Here is a 12,155-nt window from a genome sequence, read left to right on the forward strand (position 1 = left end):
TTGATCTAGATTTAGTTTTTATACTAGTAAACAACTAATCATATAGAAGTTCGAAGAGGCAGACATGACATAGTAACGTGATCTAAATGCAATGACATAGTCTAGAGGTGTCGAATTATTATTTTTTAACATCACGACTTAACAGCATCTTTGCAATTTAAAAAAAAACTACGGCAGATTTAAATGTAATAGTTTACTCAAAGGCAATTACAGACAGGTAATGTCCTTCTTATTTCTCAGGTAATGTCCTTCTTATTTCTCAGGTAATGTCGTTCTTATTTCTCAGGTAATGTCGTTCTTATTCCTCAGGTAATGTCCTTCTTATTTCTCAGGTAATGTAATTCTTATTCCTCAGGTAATGTCCTTCTTATTCCTCAGGTAATGTCCTTCTTATTTCTCAGGTAATGTCCTTATTTTTCAGGTAATGTCCTTCGTATGTCGAAATGCTTATGGGGTCGTTGGTTCACATCAAATGATCTGTCAGGGCGCCACAAGTGATCTGTTGGTCATTACAAGTGATCTGTTTATCTGTTCGCAACAGCGAAAGTAAACTTTCTGGGAACCACAATGTATTCGTTGGGGCACCACAGATAATCTGTTGCTGATATCACAAGTGTTTAAGTTTCATCCGTTAAGCCCCTCCCCCCCCCCAAGTGATCTGCTAACCAGATTTGTCGAGGAATGGTTATTGTGTCATATCAACTCAAATAAATATATAAGAAATATCAGCATAATGAAGACAAATGCTATGTGGGTCTATGTAAATAAAGTTCCGCTTTCAAACCTTGTGATCTATAGTGCAGATGATGTATAGGTCTTCTGTTTCTGTGGCCTACGGTTAACGAGGGTGTCATGTGGCCAGAACAACGACACATCGCCTTTACTTTTTTCCCAACTAATGTCAGGTACCTATTAGAGTTGGGCGCCCAAAGATCCCGAAATTCAAAATTCCAGTCTTCACCAGGATTCGAAACCGGGAACCCCAGTTCAGAATCCAAGCGCTTTATCGCTCAGCCATATATATTTGGTACAAATAATTTATAAGTATCAGCTATCATATACAATAGATCAATTAGTAGCTACTCTATGCCACAGAAGTTGTTAAGTATCTGCTCCATGTTGTATCTCTCTCTGAATCAGATACCGTAAGATATTTCAAAGGTCTTCGTGTATAAAACTGAATGACTGATACGCCCGAATTCAACTTTTTCTCAGTATGAACTTGGCGCTCGTGAAACAGTTCCAGACGCAAGTGTTAGCCAAATGTAGTTAAAATCTTCTGCCAGGTTCCCGAGGCAATGTGTGGGGGGACAGCAGTGGACGATATTATTTTAACAAGGAACAAATTTGCTTAGGATGGAGCCGCGGGCTGCGTGGCTTTCTGCTTCAGATCCTACAATTGAGGACATCACTTTCATCGCCACTACCCTTCTGTTGTTCCCCAACTCTCTCCCCTTTCATTATTGTTTAGATGTATAAAGAAAATAGGGGAAAAAATGGTGTGTATTCATTTCCGTTTTTTTTTATATGTAAATGTGGGTTTTAATTTTTTTTTTTACGTAATATAGTATTTTCATACTTAAGATAATCACAGTAATCTCCTCTTTCTTAACATTGTGATTCTTACTATCCTGTTTACTTTCTATAAGCGATGAAATACAATAAGAGAGAAAAAGAAGAGAAAACGGTAGGGAAAATTGTGGGTCGGTGTAATGGAACCTAAAGAAAAAGGAAGATTATGAGAGATTTTGAAATAAGTAGACAAAAGAAAATGTCAAAGAGGCGCTATTGACGAAAACTATTGTCACCTTAATAATTTTAAAAAATACTTTTGATCTACAAGCGGAACAGCTTAAACATTTAATTCTGCTGAATTAAAAGGTGCAAAACTAATACACACTGGCCTATATATGACTTCTAAAACATTTCACTTATCAACACATCCGAGAACGAAGAAGCAGAAGAAGATGGAAGAAGAGAACGAAGAAGTAGAAGAAGAGGGAAGAAGAGAACGAAGAAGTAGAAGTAGAGGGAAGAAGAGAACAAAGAAGCAGAAGAAGATGGAAGAAGAGAATGAAGAAGTAGAAGAAGAGGGAAGAAGAGAACGAAGAAGTAGAAGAAGAGGGAAGAAGAGAACAAAGAAGTAGAAGAAGAGGGAAGAAGAGAACAAAGAAGCAGAAGAAGATGGAAGAAGAGAACAAAGAAGCAGAAGAAGAGGGAAGAAGAGAACGAAGAAGTAGAAGAAGAGGGAAGAAGAGAACGAAGAAGTAGAATAAGATGGAAGAAGAGAATGAAGAAGCAGAAGAAGATGGAAGAAGAGAATGAAGAAGTAGAAGAAGAGGGAAGAAGAGAATGAAGAAGCAGAAGAAGATGGAAGAATAGAATGAAGAAGTAGAAGAAGATAAAAGAAGAGAATGAAGAAGTAGAAGAAGATGGAAGAAGAGAATGAAGAAGTAGAAGAAGAGGGAAGAAGAGAACGAAGAAGTAGAAGAAGAGGGAAGAAGAGAACAAAGAAGTAGAAGAAGAGGGAAGAAGAGAACAAAGAAGCAAAAGAAGATGGAAGAAGAGAATGAAGAAGCAGAAGAAGATGGAAGAAGAGAATGAAGAAGTAGAAGAAGATGGAAGAAGAGAATGAAGAAGTAGAAGAAGAGGGAAGAAGAGAACGATGAAGTAGAAGAAGATGGAAGAAGAGAATGAAGAAGTAGAAGAAGAGGGAAGAAGAGAACGAAGAAGTAGAAGAAGAGGGAAGAAGAGAACAAAGAAGTAGAAGAAGAGGGAAGAAGAGAACAAAGAAGTAGAAGAAGAGGGAAGAAGAGAACAAAGAAGTAGAAGAAGATGGAAGAAGAGAACAAAGAAGTAGAAGAAGAGGGAAGAAGAGAACAAAGAAGTAGAAGAAGAGGGAAGAAGAGAACAAAGAAGTAGAAGAAGATGGAAGAAGAGAACAAAGAAGTAGAAGAAGAGGGAAGAAGAGAACAAAGAAGTAGAAGAAGAGGGAAGAAGAGAACGAAGAAGTATACATCCATAGACTTATATAAACTATATCTGGACTGGACTTTCATTCAGTCAAGCACAAGATACATTGTTACTGAAATGTCACTATTGTTACTTTTTTTTCTGTCATTTGTAATAAAAATAAGAACAATGCTATGCATATAGTGCAATATTGACTCAAGGCGTTATGAGAAGGCAACAGCCATTAACACTCATTTTTAAAAAGCTTCGAAAAATAAAAATAAATAAATAATTTGATCTGTTTCACATGCTCCTTCAAAGTTGAAGTGTTTATTTTTTTTTTTACATCCCAGCCCAAACCTCCCGCAGAACCGCGGGGAACGTAAGGGTTCGAACCAGGACCTATCGAGAGCATACCAAACCACCACAAAGCCATTCTTTTGGAGCATCACTGAACTGGTCAGGTAAAGGCGTATGGCTATTTGAGTTCAATGGGGAGCTTATTAAAAACCTTTCGTCAATGTAAACAAATGTCTCTGAGGTTTTCAGTTTCAAGCTCGATGCAACTAGAAGACGTGTTTTAAAGAAGTGCAAGTACTCCACAGGACATAGAAGTTCTAAAGAAGTGCAAGTACTCCACAGGACATAGAAGTTCTAAAGAAGTGCAAGTACATCACAGGACATAGAGGTTTTAAAGAAGTGCAAGTACTCCACAGGACATAGAAGTTTTAAAGAAGTGCAAGTACTCCACAGGACATAGACGTGTTTTAAAGAAGTGCAAGTACTTCACAGGACATAGACGTGTTTTAAAGAAAGGCAAGTACTCCACAGGACATAGACGTTTTAAAGTGCAAGTACTCCACAGGACATAGAAGTTCTAAAGAAGTGCAAGTACTCCACAGGACATAGAAGTTCTAAAGAAGTGCAAGTACTCCACATGACATAGAAGTTCTAAAGAAGTGCAAGTACTCCACAGGACATAGAAGTTCTAAAGAAGTGCAAGTACTCCACAGGACATAGAAGTTCTAAAGAAGTGCAAGTACTCCACAGGACATAGAAGTTCTAAAGAAGTGCAAGTACTCCACAGGACATAGAAGTTCTAAAGAAGTGCAAGTACTCCACAGGACATAGAAGTTCTAAAGAAGTGCAAGTACTCCACAGGACATAGAAGTTCTAAAGAAGTGCAAGTACTCCACAGGACATAGAAAATCTAAAGAAGTGCAAGTACTCCACAGGACATAGAAGTTTTTAAGAAGTGCAAGAGCTCCATAGGACATAGAAGTTTTAAAGAAAATCAAGAACTCCACAGGACATAGAAGATTTAGAGAAGTGCAAGAGCTCCATAGGACATAGAAGTTTTAAAGAAAATCAAGAACTCCACAGGACATAGACGTTTTTAAGAAGTGCAAGAACTCCACAGGACATAGAAGTTTTTAAGAAGTGCAAGAGCTCCATAGGACATAGACGTTTTTAAGAAGTGCAAGAACTCCACATCACATAGAAGTTTTAAAGAAAATCAAGAACTCCACAGGACATAGAAGTTTTAAAGAAGTGCAAGAGCTCCATAGGACATAGAAGTTTTAAAGAAAATCAAGAACTTCACAGGACATAGAAGTTCTAAAGAAGTGCAAGTACTCCACAGGACATAGAAAATCTAAAGAAGTGCAAGTACTCCACAGGACATAGAAGTTTTTAAGAAGTGCAAGAACTCCACAGGACATAGAAGTTTTAAAGAAAATCAAGAACTCCACAGGACATAGAAGTTTTAAAGAAGTGCAAGAGCTCCATAGGACATAGAAGTTTTAAAGAAAATCAAGAACTCCACAGGACATAGAAGTTTTAAAGAAGTGCAAGAGCTCCATAGGACATAGAAGTTTTAAAGAAAATCAAGAACTCCACAGGACATAGACGTTTTTAAGAAGTGCAAGAACTCCACAGGACATAGAAGTTTTTAAGAAGTGCAAGAGCTCCATAGGACATAGACGTTTTTAAGAAGTGCAAGAACTCCACAGCACATAGAAGTTTTTAAGAAGTGCAAGAGCTCCATAGGACATAGACGTTTTTAAGAAGTGCAAGAACTCCACAGCACATAGAAGTTTTAAAGAAAATCAAGAGCTCCATAGGACATAGAAGTTTTAAAGAAAATCAAGAACTTCACAGGACATAGAAGTTTTAAAGAATTGCAAGAGCTCCATAGGACATAGAAGTATTTAAGAAGTGCAAGAACTCCACAGGACATAGAAGTTTTCAAAAAAAAATCTTGCTAATAACAAAAAAAAATCCTTATCATTTCTTATTTGTCATATCAATCAGAATTGCCTAAAAAAATATTTGAACTCTAACTAGAAAAATCTCACAGCTCTTATTAAGTGAAGTTATAATTTGAGAAAAAAATGGCGGCTCCTGAATGTTTTAAAGCCGTGATAGGAAGGGTTGGGAGTGAGATTTTGGCTCCCTAGAGGAGGGAGGGATAGTTTACATACCAATAATTTTTGTCAAATAGGATTAGAAAAAAATCAAAGGCTACTGAGCCTTGTATAATGTCACGCTGTCTTCCAGCATCCATTCTCTATATCTCTAAAGGCACAAACACTTTATACAACAAGCACCAAGCTCCACTGATGAGAGAAACTCGTCATCCCTGACCTTTCTAGCCCTCGAAGTTTCTGTTCCCAGCCGTCTCCTGTTCCAGCATTGTGTTCCCCCACTACCGTCCCTCCCTTTCCCCACACATTGTCTTCCCCCTGTGAGACTCGGGGGGTGCACGAAAGTCACTTGTCCTTGCTCGTGATTAAATTATCTTGCTTCATTCAAAAACGTTCTAATGGCGGGCCTCTGTTTGGTCATTTCATTACAGCCTTGCGGATACGCACATTGTCGCTTCTGCTCGCTCCGGTCCTGTTTCTTCCCCCATGGGCGCCCCTGGCACGCAACCTCCCACTTCAAGCAATTCTACATTGCGAGAGAGGAGAAGTCTGTTCCCCCCTAACTTCCAGCCAACTCTGTACACCCACCGCCCCACGCGGACACCAACAGATGACGGGCGCGTGCGTTTAAAAAAAAAATGAAAGCAAGACAACGAAATTAAAAAAAAAATGAAGATGAAAAAAAAAGAGTTGATGGAAAAAAAATATCTTCATTTTGTGAGCATCTATTATTTAAACATGACACTGAAAACATTCATTTCAAAACATCTCTTGTTATAGGTGCAATGGTATTTAGAGTTTGGCGTTAGACAAGCTAATTTAATGGGTAGATATGCAATTTTCAATAAATAAAATTAAAAGTCTAGTGTTTATCTACTCTCATGTTAACTTCTTGACTCAATTGTACATTTTATTGCTAGAGTCCTGTTGCTATATAGATAGATCTGTCCAGATTCATCCTCAACGACATCATCTCTTTCTTATACGAGAATCCAGATCTAGATCTATATCATCTCTAGATCTAGATGATCTTTTAATGAATCATATTGAATTGTAAATTGTCATTGAATCATGAATGATAATTTATTGGATTTTCTCAACCTTCTGCTTAGTCTTAGTGCTTTTTTGAAGTAACGTCTGTAATATATAAGATAAGAAGATAAGAACTTGTCCTTGGATGACATATCATTTTTAATTATATATATAATATTTTATTTTACTTCAGATTTTATCCAGAATGTAGATCTATATTATCTATATTTATATAGATAAACATTATATAGTCTATTACTAATAACTATGAGCCATTACTCATACTCACTCGTACTACTTATATATACATATAGATAAGATATAGGGAATATACAATTCTAGATCCAAATCTAGATTCTCTATTTAGATCTATATTAGATTCTATATTCTTCATTAATATTTAGACGCGAAGAGAATCCTTATTGTATATTATTATGTATTAAGAGACATAGATATAGAATCAGGATCTTTATACTGATTTACTGTTTCTAATGAGCAACACTACAGCCATTGCCTATTAGTCTACTCATTTACTACCTCTATTGATCACTACTCATATCTTGTATAGATCTAGATCTAGATATAGGCCTAAACAACTAGTAGTAAGTAGGATTACTAGCCATTCTAGTTGGATCTATTTTCTTTTTTCTTTACTCTCACCCATGCCAGGAGGTACCAAACTGTGTTGTATCTATTATTCACAGTAGCTATCAGAGATCTAGATCTAAATAGTATGGTCTGAACATTTCTCCAAGTACCTGCACAAGACGTGCACAAAGGATGCTAAATGTCACTTAAAGTGCTCTAATTGCTACCATTCAATGTGTGGCATCAAGTATTTACCCAGATACTGCCACAATATGTTCTTATTGTTTTCAATAGAGCTTGTACCTAATGCCAGAAGCTGTATTAATACATTTATCAAAGATGTGGATTTAAAGAGCAAGATGCTTTCTTATCCTAAGAGTTTATCAACAGAAAGGGTGCCACAAAAGTCACTTGTTTCATCAGATACTCCTCCTCTAAAAATTCCATACTAGAATTTGTCCAGTGCCTGTGATCCTCTGAGCTGAAGGAGAATGTTAGTGCTTCATAATATCTACCAGTATCTTGCTGTTAGCTGGAAGCCACTAGCGGATCCAGAACTTTGGAGTGGGGGGGGGGCGATTTTTTTCCAAACCCTAACCCTAACGCCCAGTAAACCCTAACCCTACGCATAAACGTGCATACAGAGCGCGCGCGCGCACACACACACACATATATATGTATATATATATATATATAAATATGAGAATAAAAAAAGCAGCATTTCTCAACCTTCGGCGAAAAACAAAACAACTGGGGCAGCGCTATAAGGTTCTCTGGTGAAGTTCGGGGCGAAGTCCCAACCCCATAACCGTTTTCTTGCTTTTTTGACTGCAGTTACGCATTCTCCTGACAAGTACAGCTCATTCTTCACAATGTAGTTCGGGGCGAAGCCCCGACGCCAAAAGCGTTTTCTTGCTTTTTTTCACTGCAGAAACGCACTCTCCTGACAAGTACAGCTCATTATTCATCAATGGAGTACGGGGCGAAGCCCCGACGCCAAAAGCGTTTTCTTGCATTCTTCATTGCAGAAACGCATTCTCCTGACATCTACAACTCACTACCCATAAATTAATTGCTGGGCGAAGCCCCGACGCTAAAAGCCTTGTCTTGCATTCTTCTCTGCAGAAACGCATTCTCCTGACATCTACAACTCATTACCCATAAATGAAGTTCGGGGCAAAGCCCCGACGCCAAAAGCGTTTTCTTGCATTCTTCATTGCAGAAACGCATTCTCCTGACCTGAAGCTCATTATTCATACTATTAAAAAACGACCTTTCGAATAATGTTGTACTTGAAAAATATTCTATATTGAATTTATAGGCCCATAATACATTGCAAATAAAACCGATTTGTTCCTTGAAAAGATAGGATACCCCACGTATTTAGATTTTTGCTTTAAGGATCGCCGCCGAAAAAAAACTTATTTGATAAATAGTATTCATGAAAACTATGGTATAAATTGTGAGTTATAGTCCCAAATTTTTTTAGCAAGAAAAATATCAGATTGAGTAAAGGTTGGGAAAAGGTGACTATGACAATGTTATTTGAGTTTAGAACTCATCTCAATCATGACTCTTATACTGAAAAATTTCGTTTGAATTCTAACTTTTCCAATGCAAAGTCTTTCTTAAAATACTTATGATAACTTCATGTGAAATTACAAAAACTCTGTCTGGAAATGGGAATGGCGGTAGAGTGAAAACGATTAATCCTCTCTCCTTTACTAATTTCTGCTAAAGATTGCATTTGGCATTAAAGAATAGGTATGGGGCGACTTGATATAAGAATTTAATTTATAGTATATAGGCCTATAAATTATATTAGTGACAGATTTTTTTAATTTTGTAATTTCTTAACTATAATACAAAAAGAAAAAGTATTGATTTGTCCGATGGGGGAAATGCGATTGCATGTATCGCCCCTCCCACCTGGTACGACCCTTTTTCATTTAAATTTACTAATGATACAATTTGAGATTAGAGTGTGGTACGACATATTTACAATGGGTCACATATCAATACGTAGTTTATATTATATAGATATTCAACTAATTTTATTCACAAACTATGATTCTCCACAAAAATAGGACCGCCTCCCCCCCAGCACTCAGAGGGCTAGAGTGGGGAGGGCAGTACATGCAATCGCCCCCCCCCTCACCCCGCCAGAAAGGGAGCGACATAATATAAAATTTATATATTGATTCAACTAATTTTGTTCACAAACTATGATTTCTCCATAAAAACGGACCGCCCCCCCACTCAAAGGGTTTAGGTGGGAAGGACAGAAGAGGTATTCGTCCACCCCCCCCCACACACACACACACCAATCGGCAAACAAGGAACGACATAATATAAAGATCGGTTAAAATATCAATAACAAGTTACAAGGATATAGATATTTGATTGATTTGTTAGCAGGCTGTGATTTCTACCAATAAATTGGACCGCCCCCCCCCACTCGAAAGTGTAGGGGGGGCGGGATTGATACCATCGCCCCCTCCCGACCCCACAAAATCGGCCAACATACTAGAGGGGGGGGGGCGAAATAATCTAAAAAAAGGTTGAAATATAAATAATTAGTATATATTTTTAACATAAGTAATAAATTCGTATACAAATTGTGTGAATCCTATACTAAAGTTCGTCCGCCCCCCCACCCTTCGGGGGGGGGGGTCGGCCGAGTGGGGGGGGGCGATCGCCCCTACCGCCCCCCCACCCTGGATCCGCCAGTGCTGGAAGCTCATGAATATTATGTAGTCCTAGCAATGATGATACTGAGACTACAATTTATGAGGACTTGGGCATTATAGCTATAACTAATATTAATATTTTGCGCGAAGTTATTTGAAAACTATTTTTAATTATATTAAATATAGTTACACAACTTAAAAAAAAAAAAAAAGAGGATGTCAGACTCAAAGAAAACGTCAACCCCGTGGAAACGCTACAAGAATGTGACAATTTGTGTATCTTAGCGACCACATAGTTAGAACACTATAGAGACACGCCAACATGGCTGCACATAGGGAACGTGAACTTTGACCGAACTATCAAGCCAGTTTAAGAGGTCTAAAGCCTGAAGAAAATACAACTAAAAAGATGTCAACTAAAAGTATGTGTTTCAATCCTAAGGTAGACAGTCAAAGTGATGGAGTTCAGTTACACATGCAATACTGGGGAAGGTGTCTAGTCCCTTTTTCTTGTTCACCTGCGACTCTAGCATAACCCTTTGTCGAGTTGATAACATTGGATAAAGATTCTTTGTTTCAAGTTGTTACAACAAATTGTTGCAATTGACAAGAAAGACTAAATACCATTTCAATGGACCTCATTCACCATTCGTAAACAAACAACATTTTGCAACGTGATTCTCTATATCTTCTATACAAATTACGCAATCCATAAAGGCTGTCACGTGATACGTAATTTTCATTGTTTTATCAATATTATCACGTGGCTAAATGTTGTTTGTTTACGATTGGTGAATGAGGTCCATTCCCTCCTAACTATCATGTATGTCTGACCTCAATCAGGTCAAAATATTGGCACGTGCTGTTATTAAACATCTGTTTCTACCATATTTGTAGATCCTCTGTTAGGACTACTATCGGTACATACTCATGACTTAAATAGTTCACACTACAATGTTCCACTATGTGGTGAGTCGAATAGAAGCACGCTAGTGATGTGGGACATAAACTAAGTCAATTCTAATTCTGTACTCAAGAGAGTAAGAGGACAGTTCTCAAGAGGCGGCAATGGAATACAGATCGTTGATAGAGAAGTGTTTACTTTTGAACAATTAAAAACTTTTTCTCATCTAATTAATTATCTATTTTAATAGTTTAATTGTATCTTTTGTAAAACCATTAAGTCGGTAATAAAATACATTAAAAAAAAGATGTCAGACTAATATGTTTCTGGAACTGGAAGTCTAGACCCCTCGGTTTGGAAGTCGCTTTACCACTCCACTCAACCACCAAAAGATTTTTCTTATTTAAATACATAATTTCAATTGATGCTAGGTTTGAACCAGATATCCTCACCTCCCAAAGGCAACACACAAACCATTAACACACGAGATTTCTAATAGTTTCCCTTTTAAAACTTATATTATCCATATGATCCTACAAGTAAAGCAAGTAAGATATATTTTAAATCCTATTTTTTACAAGACCTCTTTTTTAGTAAACACTTTATGGAGAAACCTGGAAAGCTGAGCTCAAAAACGACTCTAATGATTCTCCTAGAAATGTAACAGTTGATGTATATATCTGAGAATGGAATTACTAACTCTAGTTTGACCGTTAGCATTTTATAAGTCAAAAAAAAAAATGAAATACATTTAAATTTCATTATAAGTTGGAGTAAAAAAAACATTGCGTAGTCAGCCGTGTGTACCGACAACTTCACTTTTTTTAAATTATTAATTAAATTTAAAGCTGCTAAACGTTGATTAATAAAGTATCTTAGCTTGCTTATATTTTGCTTATATTTTGCTTATATTTTTACATAAATCTAATATAAATTACGTCTAAATTCTAGAGTTCTAAATCAGAAATCTAGATCTAGTTGTTTATATTATGCTATTACCAAAAAATAATTACTAAATTATGCATCGCTGGCCAAGTGGGTAGATATTTGATATTTTGGGTTTTTGGCACATCGGCACAATTAGGGCCATGTCGTGTCCATTCTCCCTAAAGTGTCACTTCCCCGTACAAAGACCTGCGGTGTCAAAGTCACAAGTTCGAAACCCAGCTTGAGCTAAAAGAATATAATTTTCTAATAATCTGCTTAAATATTTTGTTTTATTTTTAAGTTGTACACTGGAGATATTGTCTTTTTGAAATAAAAATGTATTTTTATGGTTTCTCTTGTTAAAACAAAGCTTATATTGAGTGAAATTGTATCACTTATTTTGACTAAATTATGTAATACATTTATAATTGATCTAGAATTACAATAATGAATTTGGGCTGATGGAAATATTTGTATTGTTTTTGTTTTGTGTAACTTTCATGTTAATAGCATTTTCAGTGCGCTTTGATCAATCAAGGACCCATTGAGCAGGGGGAGGGGTATCTGCTTGAGTTTCAATTCGAACTGGAGCCTCCTAATGGAAGGCCGTAGTTATTCAAGTAGTTATAAAGTAGT

The sequence above is a fragment of the Biomphalaria glabrata genome, chromosome 6 (genome assembly GCF_947242115.1).
Source record: "Biomphalaria glabrata chromosome 6, xgBioGlab47.1, whole genome shotgun sequence".
Taxonomy (NCBI): domain Eukaryota; kingdom Metazoa; phylum Mollusca; class Gastropoda; family Planorbidae; genus Biomphalaria; species Biomphalaria glabrata.